The sequence below is a fragment of the Halichoerus grypus genome, chromosome 6 (genome assembly GCF_964656455.1).
Source record: "Halichoerus grypus chromosome 6, mHalGry1.hap1.1, whole genome shotgun sequence".
Lineage (NCBI taxonomy): Eukaryota > Metazoa > Chordata > Mammalia > Carnivora > Phocidae > Halichoerus > Halichoerus grypus.
This window is the reverse complement of record NC_135717.1, coordinates 24,782,488-24,801,810: the sequence shown is the minus strand read 5'-3', so window position 1 is coordinate 24,801,810 and position 19,323 is coordinate 24,782,488. Positions and strand designations below refer to the sequence as shown.

The following is a 19,323-nucleotide window of genomic DNA, read 5'->3' as shown; positions in this document are numbered from 1 at the left end:
CATCCCGCCACCCTTCCTGGGCTCCCTAGAGCTAATGATCACAAGGATGGTAGCACCATGTCCTTACACCCCTTTTCAAAGTTTTGTCCAATAGTTTTCAGTACATTGGCCTCTTGACAAACTGATGAGCTGTGAATTGTCTTTGTGCAAATTGATTTGGGGCAAATTAGCCTAGAATTCTGAAGCCTCCCATTGGCTTCAAGCAATGCTGTGAGCAGAGTGGGGCCTCTGCACATACATGGTTCAGCTCGTCTGCTGGGCTCAGTGGCTCAGCACATCCTGACTGACCAAGAAAGTACCATCTACCTACTGTTTCTGACTGTCCGTAGACCTCGTAGAGCAGAAGACCTGTCCATTTTCTCCACTGCTCTTGATCCTCCGGCAGCAGAGCCTCCCCGCCAGCACTGCAGTGCTCCAGGGTAGGGAACCTGAGACTTAGGGGAAGGCAAAGTGACAAGAGAACTTGCAATCAGGCCTTGGATGTTCTGCTCCAGGCCCAGAGTGTTAAGAGCTCAGAGCCTCGTCATCTGGATCATTCATGCTTCTGCTTCCTCATGTTCTTACTTGCCTTTTGGGCAATTTGCTGGTGGTCAAAGCCAACTGGAAGTCACTCACTTCCTGTCAGTTCATGTTAACTCTTCTGGCAAGGGCTGGGTGGTGGTGGTGAGGCTAATGGGTTTGGATCAAAGGTTTGGATCAACTTTGGAAGTTGACATAAAAAGATGGCAAAGATGTATTTATCAGACCTTGTCTTCACATTCTCCGTGGCTATGAGGGGTATTTTATAAACTGTAATGTGATGGGGGATAAAATCCCAAGAGCATGTTAGGATGCTAACAGAACTGCATTGCCTTCTCTGAAGGGTAGGGTCATGTGAATTGAAGGGCTTTTGTATTTCTGAGCAGAGAATGCAAGTTAGAGGGTAGAAATGAATTGCCCAGGACATCAAGGAAGACTGGGATGCGTGTAGGAAAGGAGAGAAGGGTTATGGTAGCAGCCCTGAGAGAAAGAATTTCAGGGAGCCAAAAAGTTGGCTGTGAACATCTGTGGTAGGTACATTGCATGATGTAAATCCTCTTCTTCATTTTTCCCCATAAAATTTTCTGCTTATAAAAAAACAACCACAAAATAATGATGGATTCCCTGAAGGACGTGCGGAGAAGTGATTGAGGTCTGAGTACCAGGTGGCCTGGGGCTGAGCCGGGTCAGCTCTTGGGGATGAGAGAGGTAGCAGACATCTGGTTCACCTTCTCATCCTCATCACCCTGTCCTGGTACATCAGAGTCAGAGTCAGGGACAGGAGGGCTGAGTTCACTGAGGGTGTCTTCTTCATTCTTCTGTAGCTTTATCCAAAGTAGGTAAAATGGGCAGATTCTCTGATGCAGTCATTAGCTATGCTTTGGTTGTATTTTTACTGGGTTTGGACAAAGATCATCGACTGAGGAATGTTCAAAAAGTAGCTTAATATGAGCTTTGAAATACAGATGGAAACAGGATCCAAATCGCTTGAGGCTTCATGAATAAAATCAAACCTGTGTTTCAGAGTTAGCTTCATAAGGGTAGCCATAGAACACCTTAATATTTTAATTCTATATTTAAAACATGTTACTCTGATTTTTGAAGTAGCCATTTTAATCTCAGACTCTTTAAAAGATACATAAATGCCCATAAGTTTCAAAGAGCAGATTTCAGTTTAGCTGAAATTAACCTGCAAACATGGGGAAATGCAAAACTAAAACTCTACAGTAAGATAACACTATATATCCATCAGATTGACAAAAATTAAAAACTCTGACAATAACAAATATTGCCAATGTTATGGAACAATGGGAATTCTCCTCTCCTGTTAATGGGAGCATTTCAATACTTTGGAAAATCGCATGGTAAAATGTCATGTCAGTGTGAACTAGCAATTCGTCTTCCAGAAAAATGCTACAGAAATGCATGCTTATACGCACCAGCGTACATGTACAAGAATCCAATGCAGCATGAATCACTAATAGCCCCAAAATGAAAACTACCCAGTGTCCATTAATGGTAGAACAGATAAAAAACACATGATGTTTTTATACAATGGGATATTATACAGCAATGAAAATTAACTACAGCAACCTGCAGCAACGTCGACACATCTTAAAAACATAATGCTGAGGAAAGAAGCCAAATATTACAGAGTAATATCTGATTACACACATAAAGGTCAAAAGCAAGTAAAATATGATAATTTGTTTAGGGGTATTTCCTTAGGAGGTAAACTATAAGGGAAAACAAGGAAATGAACACCATAAAAGTCAAGATAGTAAATTCCTTTAGGGAAGAAAGAGAACCATGAAGAGATCTCTGGGGTGTGGGCAATATTCTATTTTTCTGATTCAGTGAGTGGTGACACACGCATCCTCGCCAACATTTGTTATTTCCCGTCTTGTTAATTTTAAGCATTCTGACTGGTATGAGGTGGTATCTCGTTGTGGTTTTGATTTGTATTTCCCTGATGCCGAATGAAGTGGAGCAGTTTTTCATGTGTTTGTTGGCCATTTGTATGTGTTCTTTGGAGAAATGTCTGTGCATGTCTTCTGCCCATTTCTTGACTGGACAAATTGTTTTTTGAGTGTTGAGTTTGGTAAGTTCTTTATAGATCCTGGATACTAGCCCTTTATTTGATAAGACATTTGCAAATATCTTCTTCCATTCCATAGGTTGCCTTTTCTAGTTTTGCTGAGCTTTTCCTTTGCTGTGCAGAAGCTCTTTATCTTGATGAAGTTGCAATAGTTCATGTTTGCTTTTGCTCCCTTGCCTTTGTAGATGTATCTAGCAAGTAGTCGCTGCGGTTGAGGTCGAAGAACCTCCTGCCTGTGTTCTCCCCTAGGATTTTGATGGATTCCTGTCTCACAGTAAGGTCTTCCATCCATCTTGAGTTTATCTTTGTGTATGGTGCCAAAAAATGGTCCGGTTTTATTCTTCTACATGTGGCTGTCCAGTTTTCCCAGTACCATTTATTCAAGAGACTGTCCTTTTTCCACTGGATATTCTTTCCTGCTTTGTCGAAGATTAGTTGACCATAGAGTTGAGGGTCCATTTCTGGGTTCTGTCTTCTGTTCCATTGATCCATGTGTCTGTTTTTGTGCCAGAACCATAGTGTCTTGATGATTACAGCTTTGTACAATAGCTTGAAGTCTGGCATTGTGATGCCACTAGCTTTGGTTTTCGTTTTCAACATTCCTCTGGCGATGCGGGGTCTTTTCTGGTTCCATACCAATTTTAGGATTATTTGTTACACTCTGTGAAAAAAGTTGATGGTATTTTGATGGGGATTTCATCGAATGGTTAGATTACTCTGTGTAGACATTTTAACAATGTTTTTCCAATCCATGAGCATGGAACGTTTTTTCATTTCTTTGTGTTCCTCAATTTCTTTCCTAAGTGTTGTGTAGTTTTTGGAGTACAGATCCTTTACCTCTTTGGTTAGGTTTATTCTTAGGTATCTTATGGGTTTCAGTGCACTTGTAAATGGGATCGATTCCTTCATTTCTCTTTCTTCTGTCTCATTGTTAGTGTATGGAAATGCGACTCATTTCTGTGCATTGATTTTATATCCTGCTGAATTCTTGTATGAGTTCTAGCAATTTTGGGGCGGTCTTTTGGGTTTTCCACATAAAGTATCATGTCATCTGCAAAGAGTGAGAGTTTGACTTCTTTGCTCAGTCGGATGCCTTTTATTTCTTTTTTGCTGTTGTCTGATTGCTGAGGCTAGGACTTCTCTAGTTGAAAAACTGTGGTGAGAGTGGGCATCCCTGTCATGTTCCTGACCTTACAGGAAAAGGTCTCCGTGTTTCCCCATTGAGAATGATATTCGCTGTGGGCTTTTTATAGATGGCTTTTATGTTATTGAGGTATATCCCCTCTACCCCTATACCGTGGAGAGTTTTAATCAAGAAAGGATGCTGCATTTTGTCCAGTGCTTTTTCTGCATCAATTGAGAGGATCATATGGATCTTGACCTTTCTTTTATTAATGTGAAGTATCACATGGATTTGATTTGCGAATGTTGAACCACCCTTACAGCCCAGGAATAAATCCCACTTCGTCACGGTGAATACTCCTTTTAACGTGCTGTTGGATCCTGTGCGCTAGTATTGTGCTGAGAATTTTTGCATCCATGGGGTCTTTGTCTGTTTTTGGGATCAAGGTCATGCTGGCCTTATAGAACAAGTTTGGAAGTTTTCCTTCCATTTCTATTTTTTGAAACAGCCTCAGAAGAATAGGTATTAGTTTTTCTTTGAATGTTTGGTGGAATTCCCCTGGGAAGCCATCTGGCCCTGGACTCTTGTGTGTTGGTAGATTTTTTGATCACTGCTTCAATTTCCTTGCTGGTTATGGGTCTGTTCAGGTTTTCTATTTCTTCCTGATTCAGTTTTGGTGGTTTCTAAGTTTCCAGGAATGCATCCATTTCTTTCAGATGACCTAATTTGTTGTCATATACTTGCTGTGTGTGTTCTTAAGATTGTTTGTATTTCTTTGGTGTTGGTTGTGATCTGTCCTCTTTCATTCATGACATTATTATTTTGGGTCCTTTCCCCTTTCTTTTGGATAAGTGTGGCTTGAGGTTCATCAAGCTTATTAATAATTTCAAAGAACCAGCTCCTGGTTTCATTGATTGTTCTACTGTTCTTCTGGTTTCTATTTCATTGTTTTCTGCTCTAATCTCTATAATTTCTCTTCTCCTGCTTGGTTTAGGCTTTATTTGCTGTTCATTCTCCGGCTCCTTTGGGCATAAGGTTAGCTTGTGTATTGGAGACTTTCTGATTTTTTGAGGAAAGCTTGTATTGCTATGTACTTTCCTCTTAGGACCGCCTTTGCTGTCTCCCAAAGGTTTTGAACAGCTGTGTTTTCATTTTCATTCATCTCCATGAAATCTTTAATTCTTCTTTAATTTCCCGGTTGATGCATTCATTCTTTAGTAGGATGCTCTTTAGCCTCCGAGTGTTTGAGTTCCTTCCCTATTTCCTGTTGTGATTGAGTTCCTGTTTCAAAGCGTAGTGGTCTGAAAATATGCAGGGAATAATCCCAATCTTTTGGTATGGGTTGAGACCTGATTTGTGCCCCGGTATGGGATCTCTTCTGGAGAATGTTCCATGTGCCCTGTAGAAGAATGTGTATTCTGTTGCTTTAGGATGGCATGCTGTGATATATCTGTGAAGTCCATCTGGTCCAGTGTGTCATTCAGAGCCCTTGTTTCCTTGTTGATCATCTGCTTAGATGATCTGTGCATTGCTGTGAGTGGGGTGTTGAAGTCCCCTACGGTTATTGTATTATTCTCGTTGTGTTTCCTTCATTTGGTTATTAATTGGTTTATGTAATTGGCTGCTCAAGTTAGGAGCATATATATTTATAATTGTTAGATCTTCTTGTCGGGTAGGCCCTTTAAGTATGATACAGCGTCCTTCTTCATCCCTTACTACAGTCTTTGGTTTAAAATCTAATTTGTCTGATAGGAGGATTGCTACCCCAGCTTTCGTTTGAGATCCATTAGCATGATAAATGGATCTCTACCCCCTCACTTTCGATCTGGAGGTGTCTTTAGTTCTAAAATGAGTCTCTTGTAGATAGCATATGGATGGGTCTTGCTTTTTTATCCAATCGGATACCCTGTGTCTTTTTTTTTTTAAATGATGTTTTTTTTTTTAAAGATTTTGTTTATTCATTTGAGACACAGAGATACAGGGAGAGACAGAGAGAGAGAGAGAGCATGAGCAGGGAGAGAGGCAGAGGGAGAAGGAGAAGCAGGCTCCCCGCTGAGCCAGGAGCCCGATGCGGGGCTCGATCCCAGGACCCTGGGATCATGACCTGAGCCGAAGGCAGACGCTTAACCATCTGAGCCACCCAGGCACCCCTACCCTGTGTCTTTTGATTGGAGCATTTAGCCCATTTACATTCAGAGTAACTATTGAGAGATATGAATTTAGTACCGTCAAATTACCTGTATAGTCCCTGTTTCTGTAGATCTTTTTCTTTCTGGTCCAGTGTTACTTTTGGGCTCTCTCTTGGCGTAGAGGATCCCTTTTAGTATTTCTTTCTTTTTTTTTTTTTTTAAGATTTTATTTATTTGACAGAGAGAGACACAGCGAGAGAGGGAACACAAGCAGGGGGAGTAGGAGAGGAAGAAGCAGGCTTCCCGCGGAGCAGGGAGCCCAATGCGGGGCTCGATCCCAGGACCCTGGGATCATGACCTGAGCCAAAGGCAGAGGTTTAACGACTGAGCCACCCAGGTGCCCCGGTAATTTTATTTTATATTCCTCTTCTTTTGGGGGTGAAGTTGAAGATCGTTTTTATATGTTTAAGAGCCATTTATATTATCTTTTACTGTGAACTGTCTGGTCAAGTAAGGAATTACTTTCTTGACCTTAGTAAAATGATAGTAACACTGTTAGGCTCTGAAGTCCTTTCTATCAAGGCAGTGAAGGGATTTGAGATGGGAGGGTGACTTAGTCAGATTGAGAAATTGACCAAATGACCACAGTCCTTGGGCATGCAGGGGAATCCTCACCCTAAAGATGGAGCCTATGGGTAGATTGTATAAGAAATGTAAAGAAAGTGTAAAGTGGTGGTTCCTGAGAATAAGGCCATGGACCTTACTTGGAGCTGAGGGTGAACCCAGGCATCAGGGAGATGGGGCCAGGCCTGGCTAAGAGGCCTGAAATCCTGTCTCCCAGGCTCCTGAGGCAGCTTTCCTAACCAGTGCTACAGAGGTGGGAACCCACCTTGGGGCCCTGGGAGCTGGACGCCCCAGGCAGGGTGTCAGCCGGCCTTCCTTCCTTCTTCCTCTGCATGGGCTGGCATCTCCAGACCGGACCCACTAGGAGAGGGCTTCCCAGGCAACATGTGGTGAGCATCTTTAAAGTTTTGTTCCAATAATCTATCTGTTGTGGACGATATTCTATGACATACATGAAAAATGATTTCCTAGAAAAATAAAATGCAAGAGACACATAAAATAGAAGCTCAACTTATTTATTAGGAGAATCAATAGACATAGAATTCCTATGTCCCATTGCAGTAAGTTTCTAAATGCTACTGAGATTTGGTTCTTAAAGTAGTTATACTTTAAGCAACAGGGCTTTAGAACAGATATTATCTTCCATTTCCCCCTCTTAGAACAGATACTATTTTCCATTTTCCCCTCTTTTATTTCTCATCGTCTTCACTCCAGCTCCCCACCCCACAGCTGAACCAGTCCATTTATTCGGCAACGTTTGCTCATGCCTTCCCCTCCCGCAGACGGTCTATGAGGCCACTTTATAAACAGGGGCTCTTACCCACACAGGATGGAGAGGAAGGGAACGTGGTGGCAATACGGCTTTTCTTTCTTATTTTTTTTTTTTTGCTTTGACATTTATCTGCCCCGTTTCCTGACCCCAGAATCTTATTTTCGTCATGATCTCGCATTGTTGAGTTTTCACAGAGTCCTGAGAGGCTTACACCTAACCAAGAGAAAGTATATTTCCAAGAGGAACATTTAGATCTGATTTTTTATGGAAAACCCTTGGCTTTCTTATGTAAAATTATGGGACTTTTTTTTTAAGATGGTTAATTCCACCATCAAGTAGATTGTACTTACTTGAGTTCAAACAGCTTTAAAAAAAAAACTGGGTGTTGCACGCAAATAATGAATCATGGAACGCTATATCAAAAACTACTGAAGTACTATATGGTGATTAACATAACATAAAACAAAAAACAAGAGAATGTGAAAGTCACTCTTTGTCCCATGAAGTCCACAGATAAACCGCTGACCCCAAAGAAGAGCAGAAGGGTCCTCATTTGCTCTTCTCCTGGGGTGGGCTCTGCAGGGATGATTTCCCACCTCACTGAGCGATAGCTTGTCTCTGTCTCTCAGGATATTTTGCTCGAGTCCAAGGCATCAGCCAGCTGCTAAAGGCATTTCTGCGGAAGACAGGATGTCATTATCAAATTCTAAATCTTGGCGCTGGGATAGATACCACCTTCTGGAGATTAAAGGTAAATGAAAATTCCCCTTTTTCTTTCCCGAATTGTTTCATTTGTGAAGGTGCCCGCCTGGTTCAAAAATGTTAAAAATATATTCAGAAGGAATGCAGTGACTGCCTGTCTCGCGCCCCTGTCCCCAGCTGCTTGCACCTGCTGCCACCCTCAGCCACATATGTGATGTCACCAGGGCCTCGGTGAAGGATAGGTGCCTGGCTTCCCATCCTTTGCTGTTGCAACAGGGGTTATGAAAAAAATCCTTGTAGACATGTCCTCAGCACGTGTGGAAGAGCACTGCCAGTGGAATTGTGAGACCCAGAGCCCCTGCATCTGCCATATTGACGATAAGGAAGAGGTTTCCTTTTTTATTATGTTATGTTAATCACCATTCATTACATCATTAGTTTTTTTTTTAAAAGATTTTATTTATTTATTTGACAGAGAGATTGACAGCGAGAGAGGAACACAAGCAGGGGGAAGTGGGAGAGGGAGAAGCAGGCTTCCCGCTGAGCGGGGAGCCCGATGCGGGGCTCGAACCCAGGATCCTGGGATCATGACCTGAGCCGAAGGCAGACGCTTAACGACTGAGCCACCCAGGCGCCCCTCATCATTAGTTTTTGATGTAGTGTTCCGTGATTCGTTGTTTGTGCATAACACCCAGTGCTCCATGCAGAACGTGCCTTCCCCAATACCCATCACCAGGCTAACCCATCCTCCCACCTCGCTCCCCTAGAACCCTCAGTTTGTTTTTCAGAGTCCATAGTCTCTCGTGGTTCATCTCCCCCTCCAATTTCCCCCCCTTCATTCTTCCCCTCCTGCTATCTTCTTCTTTTTTTTTCTTAACATATAATGTATTATTTGTTTCAGAGGTACGGATCTGTGATTCAACAGTCTTACACAATTCACAGCGCTCACCATAGCACATACCCTCCCCAATGTCTTACCACCCAGCCACCCCATCCCTCCCACCCCCCACGACTCCAGCAACCCTCAGTTTGTTTCCTGAGATGAAGAATTCTTCATATCAGTGAGGTCATATGATACATGTCTTTCTCTGATTGACTTATTTCGCTCAGCATAACACCCTCCAGTTCCATCCATGTCTGATAACGATGATTTTATTGTCATCATGACAGCATCCTCGGTACGGTTTGGGGATGTGCAAGGCTGGGTGATGGTGATATGAAACAAAGGCCTTTTGTAGCTATTCCCTGATTTGGTCCCTCACCTGCTCTGTTAGGGGGCAAGAACAGGTGTATGTAACTACGCTCATTCACAGGAAAGGCGATGGGTCTGGTTAGTGGCAGAACCAGGACAATATGGACTGCAGCTCCTGCAAGTCCGGGTTCCTTCCCTGTTCTCTACACAGGGCCTTGTGCTTGTTCAGGGGGTTCTTTGCGGTCTGTCGATTCACGGTGTGTCTGTACCTCAGGCCCCACGTCTGTGTCCCGTGTCATAAGTCATAAAGGCACAGCCACGGCGCTTACTAGGGCAGGTCCTGCTGGGAGAGTCTCTCGTGTATTTATTTCCTCAGGAATCCTCACAACCCCGTGAGGTGCTGTCCCTTTCTCTACTGTGCAGACGAGGAACGCTTGGCCCGGGGAGGTTAGTGACTTCCAGCGCCTCACAGCAGACACGTGGTGGAGCTGGGATCGGAAGCCCATTCCCCGGCTCCAGAGTGCCGGCCCTTTCCCCCCACCGTGCTCTCCTCTCACAGAAAAAGTAGTAGTACCACAAGACAGTGCTCGCCCTCACCATGCGGGGTGCTTTGTGATATTTGCTCTTGTATCCTATTTGATCCCCTAAATGCTGGCCCCACTCCACCCCCCCCCACATTGGTTTCCTGACCCTCCCTAATCTGTCTCAGTCTGGGTTTTGGAAAACTCTGTTAGGTCCTACTTCCCCAGCACCTCTCAGTGCTTCCCCACGTCCATCCCAGTGGCGGCTCCCCCAGTTCAGACTCCCCATGACTTCTTCCCTGGACCTTCTTCCTGGATGGCTGTGAGATCCTCCTAACTTTTGTCCTCCATCCGTTCTCCATGCAGAGACCAAAGTCACCTCAAAATACATTTCTGACCATAGTGTTCCTAATTTAAGGCGCTAAGTACACCTTTGCTGTTTGGGGCCTAGTGTTCAGTCCATGAAGATGGTCGGTCAATGTATGAGGGAATACAGAATTAGAAAACTTATTGTGTGTTCGTCCTCAGGATGAAGATCTTCTCCCAAGTAAGTATTCTGAGGTCGACTTTCCAATGATAGTCACGAGAAAGCTGCACAGCACCACGGAACCTCACTGTGGGGTTGCTCACAAGGTCCTCGATCTTGGGACGAGAACGTGGCCTCGCAATGCTCTATGAATGGATAACACACAGGATGGACGTGCCATTCACACACGTGCTTTGGTCAAACTAAACCCCCCTTTTGACCCCACTATTGGGGGAAAAAAGAAGCAAAAGCTGTGGAAAACTCACACTTTCCTATTTCTCCCAGCATAAACAGTAGGTCCAGTACAGCCAACTGCCCCAAAGACGTTGAAAGATGTGCCCCCGATAACGGGGCACATGACAGTCACCTGCAGGAGCTCTCAACACCACCAACGGTTCCTGTTGCAACAGCCTGATGCTCCACAAATTCCGGTCTGTTCTGTCATTTCATAATGGATCATGTTTCCTGTCAAGCATTAAAGCAGTCCCAAAGAAACCTGGAGAAGAATCGGCTTCCAAATCCAAAGGGAGAAAGGCTTTTTAAAAAGCTCTTCAAAATTAAACTAAAAGTCGTCCCAAGGCGTTTCCACAGTTCTTTCCTCCCAGTTCCCAATTTCTCAATGTCAGGATCTTGGGCAGTCTGGTCATAGGGGCCCGGGTCTGGAGACAGCGGCACCTGTAGAGTCCCTGGATGGACGCCCGAACGTCCTGGGCGGATCCCAGGGGCTCTGATGGCCCCTTCCTTATTTAGTGCCGTCAGGCACTGGGAGGTGGAGGGTCTGCAGCGGCGGGGCGACCGGGAACGCCTGAGATCATCGCCCGCAGAGCACAGCGTCCGCTCGGCCTGGGGCTCACTGGTTAGCGGAGTTTTCACCCAGGGCAAACCCCGGGGGAGGGCAGGGGAAGGCTCGGGTGCAGTCCGCCCAGGGCGATGCTGGGTGGGGCCTGGACAGAGGGCGACGGGGACGGCCGACCCACCCCGCTGCTCCCCGGGGGCTCTGGCAGCGGCACCGAGCCGGGCTCCAGGTCTTGGCGTGGCGCAGCCCCAGGCCCGGACCCCGAGGCCTGATGTGGGGCGGCGGCAAGGGACCAGAGCTCGCGACCAGGAGAGCAGCCGGCCCTCCCGCGCCCGAGCCTGGTACGGGCTCCTGCCGACCTGGACCGATGCACTCGCCTGCCCACGGTCTGGTGGGTCAGCTGCTTCATGCAGCTGCATTGCTTCTTCCTGGCGGCCGCGGCGGCCGGCACGGCCAGGGCCGGGCAGCTCGAGGAATCGCCCGGGGGGAGGGGGGCCGACATCGCTTCATGTCCACCCGAGGCGGCAGTGGAGGCGGCTCTGGGGCCGGCGCCCCGCCCTCGCCGCCTCTCATCCAGCGGCGCGGCGGGTCGGGGCCTTGGGAGGCCAGACCCGGGACGCGGTACCCAGCCCCTCCTCCACCCATGGCGGGAACCCCGGGGCCGCCCTGTGCAGGGCCCGGAGGCCCCCTATCCCGCACCGCCACCACCGCCGCCCGCGACCCCCTGCCGGGTCAAGCCGCACACCTCCGCGAGGCAGCGGATGCGCCCAGCGCACGGAGCCTGCAGTGAACCGCCAAACCCCGGTGTGGGACGCACTGTCCGCGTAGAGCTGGCAGGGCACAGAGGGACAGAACACTCTGGAGCCTCTGGAGGCTGGAAATGCCCAAAGTCTCCTTGAGGGCCGTGCCTCTGCGCAGGTGTAGATATCTGTCAAATGCACCTGCGATCTGCTCTCCTAGGTGAATGGATGCGTGTGCCTGTGTACTAGTCACCTCGATTAAGAAGATACTGTTGAGGGGCGCCTGGGTGGCTCAGTTGGTTAAGCGACTGCCTTCGGCTCAGGTCATGATCCTGGAGTCCCGGGATCGAGTCCCGCATCGGGCTCCCTGCTCGGCAGGGAGTCTGCTTCTCCCTCTGACCCTCCCCCTTCTCATGCTCTCTGTCTCTCGTTCTCTCTCTCTCAAATAAATAAATAAAATCTTTAAAAAAAAAATAAAAAAAAATAAAAAAAAAAAAAAAGAAGATACTGTTGTGTGGAAAGCACAAGCCGCAGGAGTTGTGTACCGAGATACCACTTAGGGGGAAAGTCCAGGGCCACATGCATTTTCTGTGGGCAGGCACCTGGGGGCAGTCAGGCAGGAGCACTCACTAGGGGCCCACCCAGGACAGCCAGGAAGCAGGGGCAGAAGGGGCAGGGGCCCAGCCCTGCATGGGAAGTCGTGGGGCTGAGCGGCTGGGACCGGGACCAGTGGCCAGAGTCGGCCCTGGGAAGGCCTCGGCCTTTCCTAGCAACGTGGCCTGCGCAGGGGAGGCGGGTGCCGGGCCCACGCAGGCGTTGCCTAGAAACGCCTATTGTCTTCTGATTCTTAGCCTGGCGCAAGCAGGGGTTCTGGGACACTTGGCGGGGTAGTCCGACTGCGCTGGACGCTTTTCCACAGCGGACCAGGACAGTTATATGACCCGCGGAGATGTGCTCCTGGGTTGGTGGCCTGGGCTCTGGCCTAGGCCATTCCCAGGGGGGAGTGGATGGCCGTGAGACTTCCTTGACCGGCTACAACTCGGATCTCACGATGGACTTTGCTGATGTCATATCATCTCAGACAGAAATCAACAGACTCCTCAACGAGATCAAAACACTGGAGGCTGATCTTACACTTTGGAAACGTTTGTCCAAGGGATCAAATAGCTCAGACTCCAATGCCATCTGGAAACTGAAGAGCACCATCAGGGACCTAGAAGAGAGGCGCATGAGGGAGATGGAGGAACATCAACTCGGAGTTGCGATACTGCACAGTGTCCATCAAGAAAAACTGGCCGACATCATTGACAGGCACCGCAAACAACTCCTCGAGTATGAAAAACGGATAGAAGACCTGCAACATCAAGAGTCTGCCGGTCATGGGAAAGATGACTTACTTCAAGAAAGGGAAACTGAGCTTCGAAGGTTGAAGCAACAGCTTGCAGAAATGGAGCGGCTGAATGACAGTTTAAACAACGTTGCTTCTGATCTCAGAGCAGAAAACCAAAAGTTGGTTTTGGCGCTCCAGGATGTAAGACATCAGCTGGAAGAATCGATTCTCCGGAACAACGAGGATTCTCTGGAAAACAACACTGCTGTGAGGGCTTTAAAAATAGAAAAAGGACGGTTAATAGCAAAATTGGCTCGGGCGGAAAAGAAGCTGTTGGAGGAAACAAACAAGTGTGAGCAAACTATCAAAGAATTGTCCCCTTTAGAGCATGTGCATTTCATTCAACACAGTCAAGAGAAAGACCTGGAAATAGTACACCTCAAAAAGAGGATCGAGCAGATGGACGCTGACCGTAAAGAAACGAAGGAAATGCTGTCCTCTGCTCTGGAGGAGCAGAAGCAATTGACACAACTCATTAAAGAGAAAGAGATGTATATTGAAGAACTTACAGGAAGTCCAGAGCTTCAGGAGGAATTCGGCCAGTCTACGCAAACCTTCAGAAGCAGTGACATTTTCCAGCCATCCGTGGAGGACAAAGACAGGTGTCTCCCATCCGTGACAGGCAAAAATCATCATGTGAGAGAAGAACTGGAGAGCCTAAGACAACAGAGTCGCTCTGTTCCTGCGGTCGACCCTAAAATCCTAGACGAGATCATAGAACTAGAGTGTGAGGTGTTTCAACTGCAGGAGTTAAAGGATGATCTCGAGGAGGAAATCAGAGAGCAACAGAAGATCATTCACAACCAGCAGCAGGGGAAGATAGGACTGCTTCATTCTTTACAAGAGCAGAAGCAGAAAGTGGAGCATCTCCAATACCGGCAGGAGCAGATGAATACTGAACACGCTCAGCTCCTTTCAGCGAAAGACGAGGAGATTCAGCATTTGCAGGACACGATAGAACAAATGAAAGCCCGGTTGCCTGACAAAAGCCAGCACATTCCAACAGAAGACTGTGATGATGTGGAAGTCATAACCAGTCAGCCTCTTCCTAGAGAAAACGGAAGCGAAAAGCTTGATTCACGTGAAGCCGAAACTCAAAGATCAGTCCTAGGAATCAAAGAACACGAACTGGAGATGAAGCTTCTAACTGAACAGAACATCCGACTGACGGAACAGATCGATCGGCTCTCCAAAGAGGAGATTGGTAAACTAACTCAGATTATCCAGCAGAAAGACTTGGAGATTCAGGGTCTTTCCAGCAGGATCTCTGCGGCTTCTCACAGCCAGAACGGGGACGTGGAGCGACTTCAGCGGCAATTGCAAGAGCATGCTTGGAAAAGCGAACAGGTCTTGGCTGTCTTAAATGAGAAAACGAGGGAGAACAGCAATCTGAAGACAGAGTATGACAAAATGGCAGATAGAATGGCTGCCACAGAAGCAGAGCTCCGGCGGATGCAAGAGGAAAATCAAAAACTGTCCACTAGAATTGACAGTAGTGGTCAGGAGCTGTTTAGAGAAACGATTCAGAATTTATCACACATTGTTCGAGAGAAAGACCTCGAAGTGGATGCGTTAAGTCAGAAATGTCAGACTTTATTGACACTCCTGCAACCATCCAGCACTGGTAATGAGGTTCGAGGCGTTAATACGGATCAGTTCAAGCAGCTTCTACAGGAACGGGACACATTAAAACAGCGAGTGAAGATCATGGAAGAGTGGAAACAGCAGGTGATGACCACAGTCCAAAATATGAAGCGTGAGTCACCCCAGCTTCAGAGAGCTCTGGCACAACTCCAGGCGCGGGCTTTCGCCAGCAGCGAAAAGGATTCTGAACTAGAGACGACCTCTAGTGACCTGATCCAAACGTACAAAGGCAATGAAATAAAGTTACAACATTTAGAGAAGGAACTGGCACAAATTCAGCTCAGCATCGGGGAGCTTTGCAATGCCAAGGATCTCCTTCTAGGGAAACTGGACGTGATTTTCCTCCAGCCCTCCCCCGACTCCTCAGAGTCAGCAGACTCTCTGGAGGCCATGAAATCTGACAGAGTGAGTGAGGCTTCTCACTTGCTCCAAGCAGAGGTAGAAGAGCTGAGAAAATCCATGCAAGAAAAAGATACAATGATTCGAGCCCTCCAGGAAGATAAGCAGAGATGGATTGATTCAGTGGCTGCCACGTGGGAAGGAGAAGGCCAAGAACAGGAACACAGGGATTCTGACATCGAGCAGCTGAAGGAGAAACAGGCCGTTCTACAAAACTTCATTCAGGATCAGGAGCTCCGAATCCAAGCGAAAAGTGAGGACTTGCTTTCTTTACAGGAGAACTTCCGTAGCCAAGTGAGTGAAAATGAACTTTTGAGGCAGACGGTCACCAATCTGAAGGAGAGAATAGCAGAGTTGGAAATGGATGTGTGTCAACTGAAAGAGGAAAATGCAAAAGTCGAGGAAAACTCTAGAGAAAAGGAAGTGGGAAATGAGGCATTGCAAGAGACAGATAGGCTGCTTTCAGTGATGCGGAGAGAGGAGGAATCCCAGGGTGCTGCGATGAAAGAGAAGGCACTTGCTTTGGAGCAACTATTGCAAGAGAAAGAAGAGCACGAGACCGGGGTATTGAACCGGCTGGTCAGTGCAGTTACATCCATGCAGGGAAAGACAGTTCTGTGCCAACAGGGGAGAGATGAAGTCCTGTTGGCCCTGAAACAGAAACAAACGGAAACCTGTGCCCTCCAGAAGGAGGTTCACCATTTACGTGAGAGCGAATTACGCCTAACCCAGGAGCTGGAGAGACGGCGACACCTCGCTCTAGAAGCCGAAGACGCTCATCGCCGGGAAGCTCTGGCCTCAGAAGACAAAGTGGCTCAACTCAGGAAGGAAGTGACGGTCTTGCAGGGAAAACTCGTTTTGTCTTCCACTGCCATGGAAAATGCCAGCCGAGGAGCCAGTGTGCAGGTAGAGTCGCTGCAGGAGCAGCTGCACGTGGTGACCCAGCAGAGAGAGGACACCGCGCTGCAGCTTCCTGCCTCCCAGGAAGAAGGAAAGCGGTATGGTCACATCCTAGCTGACCTCAAGTTGGAGCTCGCCGAATGGATGGAAAAGGCAGACAGCCTAGAAGGAAAACTGAAGTCATTGCAGGGACGATTACATAAAACAAATGCTGACTTGGAGCTGAAGGAAGACCAACTCCAAGAATTCCAGAAACAGAATGAGGTCCAGCAGGAAATCCTGGAGGACACACAGAAGAAACTGATGAACTTAGTCAGTAAGTCCGAAGGAATGGTGGACAAAAGCCTACTAAGGAGCCTCTTCCTGGGATCTTTCCAAGCACCTGATGCTGAACGGCAGGAAGCCTTAAGGTTGATGGGAAGCATGCTGGGGATCCGAGAAGACCAGATGCGGCAGCTGTTCAATGAAGGGCCAGGTGGTGTTACCAGCTGGATGACTCGGGGGCCTGGATCCAAAAGCGCCCCCAACACACGTGTGAAGCCAAATCACCGACCTATGGCCAAGAATTCTTTTTCAGGACTTTTCGTCCAGTTTCTAGAAGCGGAATCTCATTCAGCTTTGCCACCACCAAAGCCCTCTGCTCATGACGCGAAGCCCCCAGATTCCGGAGGAAGGGGAAAACTGGCTATGAAACAGGGCCCACCACGTCTGAACGCTACCCTAGGATCCACATCCCGGACAAAAGATGCGAAGCCCCGCACCACAACTGTGTCTCTTATTACCCCACCTGGACCGGAAACGGATGGATCGGAGCACCTTCTTCTAAATGCCGTCACTGATGCTTTGCCCACGTACACACCCCAAATACTGTCACCTGCCAAGAAGGTTGGAATGGCGGCCAAAGGCCTCTCAAAGGAATAGAGGATTCTCAAGCCAGAGATGAGACAGCGCTCGAAAGACCCCAAGTCGCTCTGTGTGTTTACCTTATCCCAAAATGTCCTTTTGCAAAACGTAATATTTTTGCAGTCTTGCTTTCAGCTTAATAAAAATATTCTTTTATGAGTTAACAAAAACAGGCATCTTTTCATGACTGCAGAGGTATTCACCAAACTGAAAATGGTGGTTATTTCTTATGAGAGTAGACACTGGTGGGGTTGGGGGCTGTGGTCAATGGTACTTCCAGTATTGTTTGTAATGCTTTGATGTTTTCATAAGGAGCACCTATCTACATATACCTTTGGTAAGGAAAACATCAACTTGTTTTAATGTTCCAAACTTATCAAATACACGAGCACATCCGCTTTGTTTGAGAAACTAGGTGTATAGCATGAAAGTTTAAGATGAATACATTTTTTTTAAAAATGCAAGTTTGATTTTCCCATCTATGTCCCATTTCTCTTTCTCCGTTTTTATTTTTAATTGTTTTTTCCATTTCACTTTATGTTGCCTGGGAATCTACTTCATGGGTAACCTGATTTATCTCAGGCCTTTAGAAATATATGTATATTTGTCTATTTGGGCGTATAGTATTCTATGACTTGCTTTTTAAAAAAAAAAATCACTCTGCCTTGGAGATCTTTACAAATGTGAATGAATTCCAATTCATTCTTTAAAAGGAAATGCAGGCATTTATGGATATACCCTAAATTACTTAACTAGCTCCTATTGATCAGTATTTAATCGGTTTTTACTTCAACTGTCCATGGTCAACTCCCTTCTTCATTTCCTCAAAAGCCACTGCAAATCTTCATTTGCAGTTCCAGGCTAATTACTCCACTATACTCTGGAAACCATCCATTCAGACTTCTTTTCTTCTTCTTCTTCTTTTTTTTTTTTTTTTTTTAAAGATTTTATTTATTTATTTGACAGAGAGAGCAGGAGAGCACAGGCAGGGCGGGTGGCAGAGGGCGAAGGAGAAGCAGGCCCCTTGCTGAGCAGGGAGCCTGATGTGGTGCTTGATTCCCGGGTCACCGAGATCATGACCTGAACCAAAGGCAGACGCTAAACTGACTGAGCCACCCAAGCGCCTCCCATTCAGACTTCTTTAAAGATCTCATTCCATTAATTTTCCATTCTGCTGTATCTTCCGCCTGCCAAATATCTTAACTCCTTCCCTCCCTTTCTGTTGCCAGTGCTCTGGTTCACCCATTCCTGTCTCTTGCACAGACTAGTGCAGTAGACTGCCTACTGATCTTGCTGGTTCCACTCTCGGCCTCCTTTGAATCCATTCTCCATGCTGCTGTCAGGGCGAACTGAGATGAAAATCTGATGTGACTTCCCTGCTGTCATTATTTGTGGGTTCCCTCATTGCTTGGAGTTCGACCTTTAAGAGACCATCCAAGCCCTTGCTTTTGCAGCCTTCCCTCCTGCTCATCATTCACATACAGGCCGCCCTTTAGCCCCAGGGAATTCTTACAAGCCCCAAATAGATTTTTATCCAAATAACTTCAAGTGCATGAGCCTCATCATTGTGCCTTGACAAAGGTACAAAGCAGAAGGATTTCATTTTTCTCCTCTTCACCCATTGGTAAAGGGAGTGATTCCCACCCTAAAGTTATGGGATGTCCGGATGCTGAACAGATGAGCTCGACAGTAATTTATTACCCATGTATACTCCTGGCGCACACCGTGCAGGGCCACAAGGGGGTTTTACCTGGGAGCAGAATGAAGAAGGGCTTTGGGGCGGGGGCAGACCTTGTAGTAACAGGAGAGTGACGGTGAGCCCTTCTTCCTGCAGGAGGGCATGACTGGCTTGCTGGATAATTCCACACGCTGTCAGGGAAATGGACCTTACTCCTTGGGGAGAAACTGTGCCTGGTCCCTGGGATAAAGAAGGTCGTTTGGCCAGGAGACCTGATCTGTGGGAGCAGAGGGGGAAGGGAACTTTGAGTGAGGCCGAGGCCATTGGAGGCCCTCTGATGTTCCCTGCTACCAAGACAACACTGCCTATTGAATCTTAATCTCAGGCTTTCCATCACAGTGGACTCTGATATCTAGACATCAATTTCAACCTGGGACTGAGACTTTTAAGAATTAGGACAGGTGCTTCTCTAGGAAGTGAAATTGTCACGTGACCAAGAGGGGGAGTTGGTCTTCAAAACCAAAATGTATCAACTGTCATTGATGGTCACTCAGTTGATCCCAAGGGAATCCTGAGGTAGCCAAGGGGTAGAAGGAAAGGCTGACGTCCTCCAGCACCATGGAATCTGGCAATGGACTGTGGACAGAAGCAGCCACCCCCACCTGCA

The 19,323-nt window shown here is 47.0% G+C and overlaps 1 protein-coding gene and 1 pseudogene across 1 annotated transcript in view; one reads left to right on the top strand and one right to left on the bottom strand.

Moving 5' to 3' along the window:
- LOC144382047 (uncharacterized) overlaps nucleotides 1-8,030 on the bottom strand; it is a 38,841-nt gene extending 30,811 nt beyond the window's left edge. The window contains exons 1-2 of the mRNA XM_078074032.1: nucleotides 7,792-8,030; nucleotides 6,759-6,960 (exon numbers count right to left, since the gene is read on the bottom strand). The gene's annotated coding sequence lies outside the window, so the exon portion shown is untranslated. The remainder of the gene's footprint in view (nucleotides 1-6,758; nucleotides 6,961-7,791) is intronic.
- A 4,661-nt stretch (nucleotides 8,031-12,691) lies between these two features.
- Nucleotides 12,692-17,361, top strand: LOC144382046 (thyroid receptor-interacting protein 11 pseudogene; annotated as a pseudogene).
- Nucleotides 17,362-19,323: the final 1,962 nt, after the last annotated feature.